The sequence below is a fragment of the Bombina bombina genome, chromosome 1, assembly GCF_027579735.1.
Source record: "Bombina bombina isolate aBomBom1 chromosome 1, aBomBom1.pri, whole genome shotgun sequence".
Lineage (NCBI taxonomy): Eukaryota > Metazoa > Chordata > Amphibia > Anura > Bombinatoridae > Bombina > Bombina bombina.
This window is the reverse complement of record NC_069499.1, coordinates 239,668,208-239,681,012: the sequence shown is the minus strand read 5'-3', so window position 1 is coordinate 239,681,012 and position 12,805 is coordinate 239,668,208.

The following is a 12,805-nucleotide window of genomic DNA, read 5'->3' as shown; positions in this document are numbered from 1 at the left end:
ACACTAACACCTAACACTACACTACAATTAAATAAATTACCTAAATTAAATACAAATAACTAAATTAAACAGAAATACTTAAATTACAAAAAAAACAAACACTAAATTACACAACATAAAAAACTAATTACAAGATATTTAAACTAATTACACCTAATCTAATTGCCCTATCAAAATAAAAAAAGCCCCCCCCAAAATAAAAAAAAACCCTAGCCTAAACTAAACTACCAATAGCCCTTAAAAGGGCCTTTTGCGGGGCATTGCCCCAAAGAGATCATTTCTTTTACCTGTAAAAAAAAAATACAAACAACCCACTACCCACACAACCAACCCACCAAATAAAACCCTAACTAAAAAAACCTAAGCTCCCCATTGCCCTGAAAAGGGCATTTATATGGGCATTGCCCTTAAAAGGGAATTTAGCTCTATTGCAGCCCAAAGCCCTAAACTAAAAATAAAACCCACCCAATTAACCCTTAAAAAAACCTAACACTAACCCCTGAAGATCCACTTACAGTTTTGAAGAGCCGACATCCATTATCTACGAAGACGGGAGAAGTCCTCAGTGAAGCGGCAAGAAGTCCTCAACGAAGCCGGGAGAAGTCTTCATCCAAGCCGGAAGAAGTTGTCCTCCAGACGGGCAGAAGTCTTCATCCAGACTGCATCTTCTATCTTCATCCATCCGGCGCGTAGCGGGTCCATCTTCAAGACATCTGACACGGAGCATCCTCTTCTGCCAACGACTACCCAATAAATGAAGGTTCCTTTAAGTGACATCATCCAAGATGGCGCCCTTTAGATTCCGATTGGCTGATAGAATTCTATCAGCCAATTGGAATTAAGGTTGAAAAAATCCTATTGGCTGATGCAATCAGTCAATAGGATTGAACTTCAATCCTATTGGCTGATCCAATCAACCAATAGGATTGAGCTCGCATTCTATTGGCTGTTTGGATCATCCAATAGGACTGAAGCTCAATCCTATTGGCTGATTGCATCAGCCAATAGGATTTTTTCAACCTTAATTCAGATTATATGTTAGAATTCTATCAGCCAATCGGAATCTAAGGGACTCCATCTTGGATGACGTCACTTTAAAGAACCTTCATTCGTCGGGTAGTCGTCGGCAGAAGAGGATAGAGATAGAAGATGCCGTCTGGATGAAGACTTCTGCCCATCTGGAGGACCACTTCTCCTGGCTTGGATGAAGACTTCTCCCGGCTTCGTTGATGACTTCTTGCCGCTTCGCTGAGGACTTCTCCTGGCTTCGTTGAGGATGGATGTCGGCTCTTCAAAACTGTAAGTGGATCTTCAAGGGGGTTAGTGTTAGGTTTTTTTAAGGGTGTATTGGGTGGGTTTTATTTTTAGGTTAGGGCTTTGGGCTGCAATAGAGCTAAATGCCCTTTTAAGGGCAATGCCCATCCAAATGCCCTTTTCAGGGCAATTGTGAGCTTAGGTTTTTTAGTTAGAGTTTTATTTGGGGGGTTGGTTGTGTGGATGGTGGGTTTTACTGTTGGGGGGTTGTTTTTTTTTTTTTTTACAGGTAAAAGAGCTGATTTCTTTTGGGCAATGCCCCGCAAAAGGCCCTTTTAAGGGCTATTGGTAGTTTAGTTTAGGCTAGGGGGGGGTTATTTTGGGGGGGCTTTTTTATTTTGATAGGTCTATTAGATTAGGTGTAATTAGTTTAAATATCTTGTAATTTGTTTTTTATTTTGTGTAATTTAGTGTTTGTTTTTGTAATTTAGGTATTTGTACTAAATTTAGTTGATTGTATTTAATTTAGCTAATTTATTTAATTGTAGTGAAGTGTTAGGTGTTAGTGTAACTTAGGTTAGATTTTATTTTACAGGTAAATTTTGATTTATTTTAGCTAGGTAGTTATTAAATAGTTAATAGCTATTTAGTAACTATTCTACCTAGTTAAAATAAATACTAACTTAGCTGTAAAATAAAAAATAAAACCTAAGCTAGATACAATGTAACTATTAGTTATATTGTAGCTAGTTTAGGGTTTATTTTACAGGTAAGTATTTAGTTTTAAATAGGAATTATTTAGTTATTAATAGTAGGTTTTATTTAGATTTATTTTAATTATATTTAAGTTAGGGGGTGTTAGGGTTAGGGTTAGACTTAGGTTTAGGGGTTAATAAATATAGTATAGTGATGGGGACGTTGGGGGCGGCAGATTAGGGGTTAATAATTGTAGGTAGGTGGCGGCGATGTTAGGGGCGGCAGATTAGGGGTTAATAATAATACTTAGACTCAGGGTTTATGTTAGGGTGTTAGGTGTAAACATAAAATGTATTTCCACATAGGAATAAATGGGGCTGCGTTACGGAGCATTACGCTGCTTTATTGCAGGTGTTAGACTTTTTCTCAGTCGGCTCTCCCCATTGATGTCTATGGGGAAATTGTGCACGAGCATGTACAACCAGCTCACCGTTGATTGGTATTGGAGTGCGGTATGGAGCAAAGTTTTGCTCTACACTCACTTCTTGTCTTTTAATGCCGGGTTTATAAAAACCTGTAATACCAGCGCTGTAGGTAAGTGAGCAGTGACAATAACGTGCAAGTTAGCAACGCACCCCTCTTACCGCAAAACTCGTAATCTGTCTGAATGTTTTTCATTCTCTTGGTATCTTTTATTGGAGCAGCAAAGCAGTACTGGGAGCTAGCTGAACACATCAGTAAGCCAATAATGGGCTCTATTTATCATTCGAATTCTCCTATATTTTCTCCTAAAAGTTCTCATGAGAAATAATTCTCCTATTTATCATTCAAAAATACTCCTAAAATTGGGCAAGTTCGACTGTAAAATTCTACTCTGTTCTAACTCTCCTTGGAGAACATGTTCTCCAAAAAAAGGGTTAAATTAGATCTTTTTAGTTGTATTTCATATAGTTCTCCTAATAATTCTCCTAGTTATAAATTTATCATTGATATTCTCCTGTGGAGGACTGAAAGTTCTCCTGCAAGTTCTTACTCCATAGCTAAAGTGGAGAACAGCATTAGAAATCTATTCTCTACCAGTTGTAGAAGCAGTTACACAAAAAAGGGCTCTGCAAGGTGCAACTATTATCTATAACATAGCACAATAATAATGGTTATTGGAGTGCAATAATAATTTATGATGGAGTAAAAAAAATATATATAATGGAGCACCAAAATAATATATAACAGAGCACAAAAATGTATTGGGGCATAGAAATAAGATATAAAAAAGCGCTAAAATTGAAGCACAAAAACAATGAAAATGTAGATCTATTTTCATATATGAAAGTTTGCTGAAGAGGGGCGTTAACAAAGCTACTAGGAAGGCTGTATAAAGATTTCTATTGGTTTATATATGATTGACATGGAGAATAGTTGCTTATTTTTAGTGATAAATAAGGAGCAGATACTAATCCGACTGGAGAAATTATTATTAGTTCTCCCCAGTTCTCCTCAACTCTCCAATGGAGAAAAAACAACTTTTTTATGATAAATATGGGCGCACATGTGCGCCTCTCCTAAGGAGAGCTGTGGAGAACAGATAGGAGAATTACCCAAATGACTGATAAATGGAGCCCAATAAGGGCTTGATTTATCATTCCAATCCTCCTATATTTTCTCCTAAATGAAATAATGCCCCTATTTATCATTCACTGTAAAATTCTCCTAGTCTGTTCGCACTCTCCAACATGTTCTCCAAAAAAGGGTTAAATTAGATCCTTTTAGGGCTCTATTTATCATCATAATTCTCCTACTTTTGCACCTATAATTACGCTGTCGGATTTATTCTCCGATTTATCAACTCAATTTATGACCAAAAATGATTAAATACGACCGCAAAATTCACCCACTCTATTCTATCTCGCCAAGGTGCTTCAAATACAGCGTAACAATTATGTATTTCGGTCGTATTTAGAGATATACTCATTTATAATTATTTTGCACCAAAGAAGAACCTAAAATTCTCCTATAAATCCGACTGTGAAAGTACTCCATAACCATTGTGGAGAACATTGAATTTACTCCGTTATTTTCTTCAGAGAAGATGGAGTTCTTTTTTATTTTGGCTGCTATTTCCATTGCACAGTCCCCTGAAAATCCTGAGAATGATGGAAATATGACTTTACGGAGACACCAAAGAGTTCCAAGATTGTTTTTGCCCGTTGTGGACTTGAGGCATTATCTTTAGTTCCCAAAGGGATCAACAGGGAAATAGATATGACAGTATTCTTGTGAGTAAAATTCAAAAAGTAAAATTTAAAATAGTTTGTAATATAAACAGCATTGTATTTTCTGTGAATAAGTAAACTGTAGCATAGATAATAATATTATCATATGATGAATTTGTAAGGTATATATATTTGAAGATAATAACTACTAACAGCAGATTGTTTTTAACTATGTATTTAACTAATTTTTTTAGGAATAATAAGTCTTGACCACTAGGTGGCGATATTTTGTAGTTGTTTAGATATCACAATGTTATTTGGTGTGTTAAGGGTTAATGTCATATGGTATTTAAGGAGCAGCTAACATGTGTTCTGAATAAGCATGAGTAAGGGTTAACAGCCCGAAACGTCGCTTTTTGCTGCTGTGTGCCAAGTGCTTTGTATAAGCTGAAATGGATCAATAAAATCTAAGTTTGTTCAACTATTCTCCTATCTTTTTTGGTGCTGTGGAAATCATTTGACTATATATTGCTGAGAGGTGTTTGCAGTGGCCCTCTACCACGAGCATCAGGTGTGTGCTGTCTGTCACTTGGGAACCATTATCTGATAAAGAGATTAAGCGCAAATTTTGGATTAATCGTGATAGCATACTCAATCTTTATTCTTTGATTAAAAATGACATTGATCCCAGAACTAGAAGAACAAGGGCAATACCAGGACTTTTAAAATTACTGGCAGTTTTGCATTTTTTGGCAACCGGCTCTTTTCAGGCTGTATCTAGTGATGTGGGCATGAGTCAGCCTTCATTTTTCCGCCATTTAAGGATTGTTTTGAAATCTATTCTCAAGCATCTATATTAAAGTTTATTTATGTTCCCAGAAATGTGCATGAATGGCATACAGTAAAGTCATCATTTTACCAAGTAGCTGGTATGCCCAATGTTCTAGGTGCTATAGATTGCACCCATATTGCTCTTAGACCACCATCCTTAAAGGGCCATTATACACTCATTTTTTCTTTGCATAAATGTTTTGTAGATGATCTATTTATAAAGTCCATAAAGTTTTTGTTTTTTTTAAATGTATAATTTTGCTTATTTTTAAAGAACATTGCTCTGATTTTCAGACTTCTAACCAAGCCCAAAAGTTTTATTTGAATACCGTCAGCTACCTTCTTCAGTTTGCTCCTGTTTGTGTAAAGGGTCTTTTCATATGCAAAAGAAGGGGGAGGGGGGAGTGTCTTATTTCCCACTTGCAGTGGGCTTTCCAACTACCTTTTCAACAGAGCTAAACTGAAAGCTTCTAAGTACGTTTATAAACCATTTTATCATGGATTTTTATATCAGTATCTGTGCATCTTATTCTTTATAGTAGTGTCTATTACATGCAGTTATATGAAAATGAGTGTATACTGTCCCTTTAAGGGAGGAGCAATATAGGAACAGGAAAAGCTTACATTCACTAATTATACAGGCTGTGTGATGCTAACCTTTGAATTTGGGCTGAGATTTGATTATCTATTAAATAAGTCTTCAGGGGGTGTGTTAAGAGTCAAAGGTATTATGTTTTAAATAAAAAAAATACATTAATTCAGAAGCATTATTAGCAATGCAAAAAGTGGTATTTAACAATATTTAAAAATATTAATTAATCATTATCAAAGTCTTGTTTTTCAATATTTATATTTAAATACATTTGAATATTAAAACTCAGGATTTAACAGGGAAAAGGTTAAAAGAAACAATAAGATTTAAATGTAATAAACATTACATTGAATTGAAATAGTCAAAATTTAAAGCTGTTTTATTGATAAATAAGGGGCATTGTAAAAAATGATGGCGAGATTTATCATTAATCCGCCGCATCTCGCCAATGGAAATCGCCGTTAAAATACTACCGGTTTAATGATAAATATTGGCGCACCTGTGCGCCTCCCCAAGGGTGAGCTGCGGAGAACTGATAGGAGAATTGAAAGTCGTATTTCCGAAAATAATGATAAATAGAGCCCTTAGTCGTATTTCATATAGTTCTCCTCATTAATTCTCCTAGTTAAAAATTTATCATTTATGTCCTCCTGTGGAGGACTGAAAGTTCCCATGCAAGTTCCTGCATTAAAGTTCTCCATAACTACTGCGGAGAACAGCATTAGAAATCTATTCTCTACCAGTTGTAGAAGCAGTTAAAAAAAAAAAGGGCTCTACAAGGTGCAAAAATGATCTATAACAAAGCGCAATAATAATGGTTATTGGTGTGCAATAATAATTTATATTGGTGTGATAAAAATGATATATGTTAGGGCATAAAAATAAGATATAAAAGAAGCGCTAAAATTGAAGCACAAAAACAATGAATATATAGATCTATTTTCTTACATGACAGTTTGTTGAAGAGGGGCGTTAACAAAGTTACTAGGAAGGGTGTATAAATCTCTCTATTGGCTTATATATGGCTTACATGGAGAATAGTTACTTATTTTCAGTGATAAATAAGGAGAAGATACTAATCCGACTATAGAAATTTATCATTAGTTCTCCTCAGCTCTCCTATGGAGAAAAAACACAATTTTTTTAATGATAAATACGGGCGCACAGGTGTGCCTCTCCTAGGGAAAGCTGCGGAGAACTGATAGGAGAACAGAAAGGAGAATTCCCCAAATGATTGATAAATCAAGCTCTAAGAGGTGTGTGTAGCCACCAATAAGCAGCCAGCTCCCAGTCTACCTACATATTCTTTTCAACAAATGATACTAAGAGAAAGAAGCAAATTAGATAATAGAAATACATTGGAAAGTTGTTTAAAATGATGTGCTTTATCTGAGTCATGAAATAATTTTTTTGAGTTTTATGTTTCTTTAATAGCCGTAAATTTATATGTGCTCTTAACACTTCTATAATATTGATCTGCAGCCTCCATGTGTTTTGAAGTTGATCATAACTGGAGAGGGAAAAGGGAATAATAAAAAAGGGGTATACATAACAAAGTGAACACTAGGAACAGAAATGCAAAAGGAAGATGAGCTGGAATCCGCTCAGTATGGGGTAGATTTAGGACCCCCCACACACACACTACTATCTTACCCTATTCTATCCCTACTCACTCAACTGATTTATTCACTGATTCTTTATTATGCTTCATGGCTATAAATATAACATATTTACTCCTCACTCCATTGATAGTCTGGGTTGTAAATATTCATAGTATGGGTTAGGTCAGGTTAGTGGGTTCAATCAGCAGAGAGAAGACAAACAAATGGGACAACCTGACTTTGAATTTCTGTTTTTTTATAGAAATATAATGTTGTGAAACCACCTCTGCACCAACAGACACAACGTGGACCTTTTAAGTTTGCATTCTACACTGAGATCTGAGGTAACAGATATGCTGCATATTTTTTAACTCCATAGTATAACTATTTTGGGCTGGATTACAAGTGGAGTGCAACCAATAGCACAAGGTGCGTTATGCTTATTGTGACCCCGCTCTAATCTAGTATTACAAGTTAATGGTAAAAAAAAGTTTACCAGTGAATCTTAATGGGGCTGACATTTTTTTAGTTCTCCCTATACTTTGAATGGATAGTGCAGACAAATAAAAAAAATGATTGTCCATTTAACTAAGAGTTTTTTACAATAAGCAAGTTCAAATCGTTTCTGATCATGACACCAACCCACTTAAAGGGACAGTCTATACTTATACCTTTTACCTCTGTGATTACCTTGTATCTGAGCCTCTGCAGACTGCTCCCTTATCTCAGTTCCTTTGACAGACTTGCATTTTAGCCAATCAGTGCTGACTGATAAATAACTACACAGGAGTGAGCACAGTGTTATCTATATGGCACATGTGAAATAACACTGTCTAACTGTTAAAACTGTCAAAATTCATTATAAGAGGCTGCCTTCAAGGGCTTAGAAATTAGCATATGAGCTTACATAGGTTTAGTTTTTTCACAAGAGCGTGCTTCCATATGGTCCAATGGGTGCCTCGTTCTGATGATGTCATACACGGCACAGAACCTAAGCACAGCAAAGGGGGTAATTTGCGCATCGATCGGCAGCAAATGTAAATATTTATGTATATGCTTATATACATATATATTAATGTGTTACTATGTGTATAATTTGCATACGAAGAGAGAAGCGCTCTACCAGGAACGAACAACAGCTCAGTGGCTTGTTCTATGGCGATTTACCACCCGGAAGCAGCTTCTTTTAGACCAGTGTGCTTTTCACAGAAGAAAACTTTCAGAAGTATATCAGTCTGATCCTGCCAAGTAAGGTCAGTCCAGTCCCGAAATACCAGGCAATTCTCCTCTGAACAAGGAACATGACAACCCCAGACGATCGTTTCGGCCTCCTATGGGCCTCATCAGTGAGGTGCAGCCACATTCCTCTAAGCACACTGGGCAAGGAGTCCACGTCTGGTTTCCCCATCACCCATAGGGAGACTTCCCCAGGGTCATAATAATTTGCATATGAAGAGAGAAGCGCTCTACCAGGAACGAACAACAGCTCAGTGGCTTGTTCTATGGCGATTTACCACCCGGAAGCAGCCTCTTTTAGACCAGTGTGCTTTTCACAGAAGAAAACTTTCCTGAAGTATATCAGTCTGATCCTGCCAAGTAAGGTCAGTCCAGCCCCGAAATACCAGGCAATTCTCCTCTGAACAAGGAACATGACAACCCCAGACGATCGTTTCGGCCTCCTATGGGCCTCGTCAGTGAGGTGCAGCCACAGTTACTATGTGTATTAACATAAATATATGTATATAAACATATATATATATATATATATATATATATATATATATATATATATATCTTTCCTAAGGTATGGAGAGTCCACAACTTCATTCATTTACTAGTGGGAATATCTCTCCTGGCCAGCAAGAGGAAGCAAAGAGCACCACAGCAATGCTGTTAAGTATCACTCCCCTACCCACAACCACAATCCCCAGTCATTCTCTTTGCTTCTCTCAATGGAGGAGGGGAAGTTTTGGTGTCTGAAGAAATTAATTCCTTTTTTGGGTACTTTTCCCTCCAAGCAAGGATTTGGGTTTAGCTGAGACCGCATCAATCTCTTCAGTAGTGGTGGCTTTTAAGCAGTTAGGAAGTTGTGAGGTGGTCCTTACTTTGTTTACTTGCATATTGCTGCCCTTGTTATAGAAAGCCAGAGTTGTCTACTCTGTTCTTTCTTTTTTTCTACAGGTCTCTGTAAGGAGTATGTGTCCTTTCACACCTTGTGAGCTGTCATCCTGCCTGACAGTTGGATTGCAGGTAAGTGCTTTTGTCTTCTAGGTATTGGAGACTTGCACTTCAAGAAAATTTAGCTGAAATTTCTTTTTGGGACATTTTATATCCTTTAGTTAGGATTTTTCTTGGCAGGGTGCAGGCATTGGTGACTTGGATGCTGAAGGGTTAATAAGGGCTTTCAGAATGTATGCTTAGGGGCATATTTATGATTGTCCGATATAGTGGATCATGTCCGCTGCACATCGATACATGCCGACAGCATACGCTCTTGGCATTTATCATTGCACCAGCAGTTCTTGTGAATTGCTGGTGCAATGCCGCCCCCTGCAGATTAGCAGGGGGTGTCAATCAACTCGATCATATTCGATTTCTGTCCACGGCCTCAGAGCAGGCGGACAGGTTATGGAGCAGTGGTGCTTGATAAATATGCCCAATAGCCTTCATTTTTTTCTCTTGTGGCTTTTATATGGGGGCTTGTTTGTGCACATACAAGTATAGAGCTTGCAGTTGCATGCAGGTCACAGCTTTTAATTCACTTTAGTATGTGTAGACAGTGAATATGCAGTTCAGTAAATGATGATATTGGTGTTCCCTGAAAAATTAAATGAAACTCAGCTAACTTCTAAATTACAAATTTCCCAAAAAAGTATTTGTAATATAAACAACAGTATTTATATAGCAATAGGAGGTAGCGCAATTAATGCATAAGCACAAAAAATGCAGGTTTGGAAAATGATATCAAATAGATTATATGTTGACAAATAGAAAATGTATTAATTTATTACAGGATATTTAAAAACGAACAATATAAAATATACTAAAAATAGTAGATTCCGGTATCTGTTTAAAAAGGATCCTTACAAATTACTGAATAAACACATATCATACATGATTCACTCTATCTAAATGAATAATAACATAGAGCTCTATATAGACGGATAAAATTGAATTCCACGACAAGGTAACTTAAAGTGAAAGGAAATCCTAGAATTTACTATTGAAACAAATAAAGGGCACTTTCATTCATGAAGTATAAGATACTTCATGTAGAAAGCTCCTTTATTTGATTCAATCGATTGCCGTTTTTAGCTGCTACAGCAGCCCACGGCTAAAAAAATTTTTGGCTAAGAGGTGACGTTTTCACCTCTTAGCCAATAGCCGTGTGGTAATTCCAGCTTGGTGCCCAAAGGAGAAAAAAACACCTCTTAGCCAAAATATTTTTTAGCCGTGCTCTGCTGTAGGAGCTAAGAGCGGCGATGGATTGAATTAAATAAAGGAGCTTTCTACATGAAGTACCTTATACTTCATGAATGAAAGTGCCCTTTATTTGTTTCAATAGTAAATCCTAGCGTTTGAAAAACGCTAGGATTTACTTTCACTTTAAGTAAATATTTGCAACAATGTCTCTTAAATATTTACTACGGGATTGACAGCCAGATTTAATTATTAGTAACAATCGGCTAGATTACGAGTTTTGCGGTAAGATGAAAAAGCAGCGTTAACAAACAGGTTTTTTTACGCCCGCTGGTATTAAGAGTCTTGCAGGTTTAGGGGCACCGCACACTTTTTGGGCCTTAACGCAAATCAACTTATGTAAATTTCGTAAAGTCTTTTTTAAATGGGACTTGCATAGCGCCGGTATTATGAGTTTGTCCGGCGATGCCAAAAAATGAGCGGTACATCCTCTACCGCCAAGATTCCTAATGCATTTTAAAGTCAGTAGTTATGGGTTTTACGCTACAAAGCTGTAGCATAAAACACATAACTAAAGTGCTAAAAAGTATACTAAAAAGTATACTAAACACCCATAAACTACCTACTAACCCCTAAACTGAGGCCCTCCTGCATCGCAAACACTAAAATAAAATGATTAACCCCTAATCTGCCGCTCCGGACATCGCCGCCACTAGAATAAACATATTAACCCCTGAATCGATGCACTCCCCCCTCGCAAACACTAGTTAAATATTATTAACCCATAATCTGCCGCCCCTAACATCGCCGCCACCTACATTATACTTATTAACCCCTAATCTGCCACTCCGGACATCTCCGCCACCTACATTATACCTATTAACCCCTAATCTGCTGCCCACAACATCGCTGCCACCTACCTACATTTATTAACCCCTAATCTGCTGTCCCCAACGTCGCCGCAACTATTCTAAATTTATTAACCCTTTAAACCTAAGTCTAACCCTAACCCTAACACCCTCTAACTTAAAGATAATTTAAATAAATCTAAATAAAATTCCTATCATTACCTAAATTATTCCTATTTAAAACTAAATACTTACCTATAAAATAAACCCTAAGCTAGCTACAATATAACTAATAGTTACATTGTAGCTAGCTTAGGGTTTATTTTTATTTTACAGGCAAGTTTGTATTTATTTTAACTAGGTAGAATAGTTACTAAATAGTTATTAACTATTTAATAACTAACTAGCTAAAATAAATACAAATTTACCTGTAAAATAAAACCTAACCTAAGTTACACTAACACCTAACCTAACCCTACAATTAAATAAATTACCTAAATGAAATACAATTAAATAAATTAAATAAAATTAGCTAAATTACCAAAAAAACAACAACCAAATTACAGAAAATAAAAAATAAATGACAAGATATTTAAACTAATTACACCTAATCTAATAGCCCTATCAAAATAAAAAAGCCCCCCCAAAATAAAACAAAAAACCCTAGCCAAAACTAAACTATCAATAGCCCTTAAAAGGGCCTTTTGCGGGGCATTGCCCCAATGAAATCAGCTCTTTTACTTGAAAAAAGAAATACAAACAACCCCCAACAGTAAAACCCACCACCCACACAACCAACCCCCAAATAAAACCCTAACTAAAAAAAAACCTAAGCTCCCCATTGCCCTGAAAAGGGCATTTGGATGGGCATTGCCCTTAAAAGGGCTTTTAGCTATATTGCTGCCCAAAGCCCTAACCTAAAAATAAAAACCACCCAATACACCCTTAAAAAATCCCAGAATATCCAATTACCGTGAAAAGTCTTCATCCAAGCGGCAAGATGTCCTCAACGAAGCCAGCAGAAGTGGTCCTCCAGACAGGCAGAAGTGGTCCCCCAAATCTACCTAATCTGCCATCCCTAACATCGCCGCCACCCACCTACAATGATTAACCCCTAATCTGCCACCCCCAATTGTGCCGCTACTATAATAAAGTTATTAACCCCTAAACCTAAGTCTAACCCTAACCCTAACACCCCCCTAAGTTAAATATAATTTAAATAAATCTAAATAAAATTACTATAATTAAATAAATTAATCCTATTTAAAACTAAATATTTACCTATAAAATAAACCCTAATATAGCTACAATATAATTAATAGTTACATTGTGGCTATTTCAGGATTTATTTTT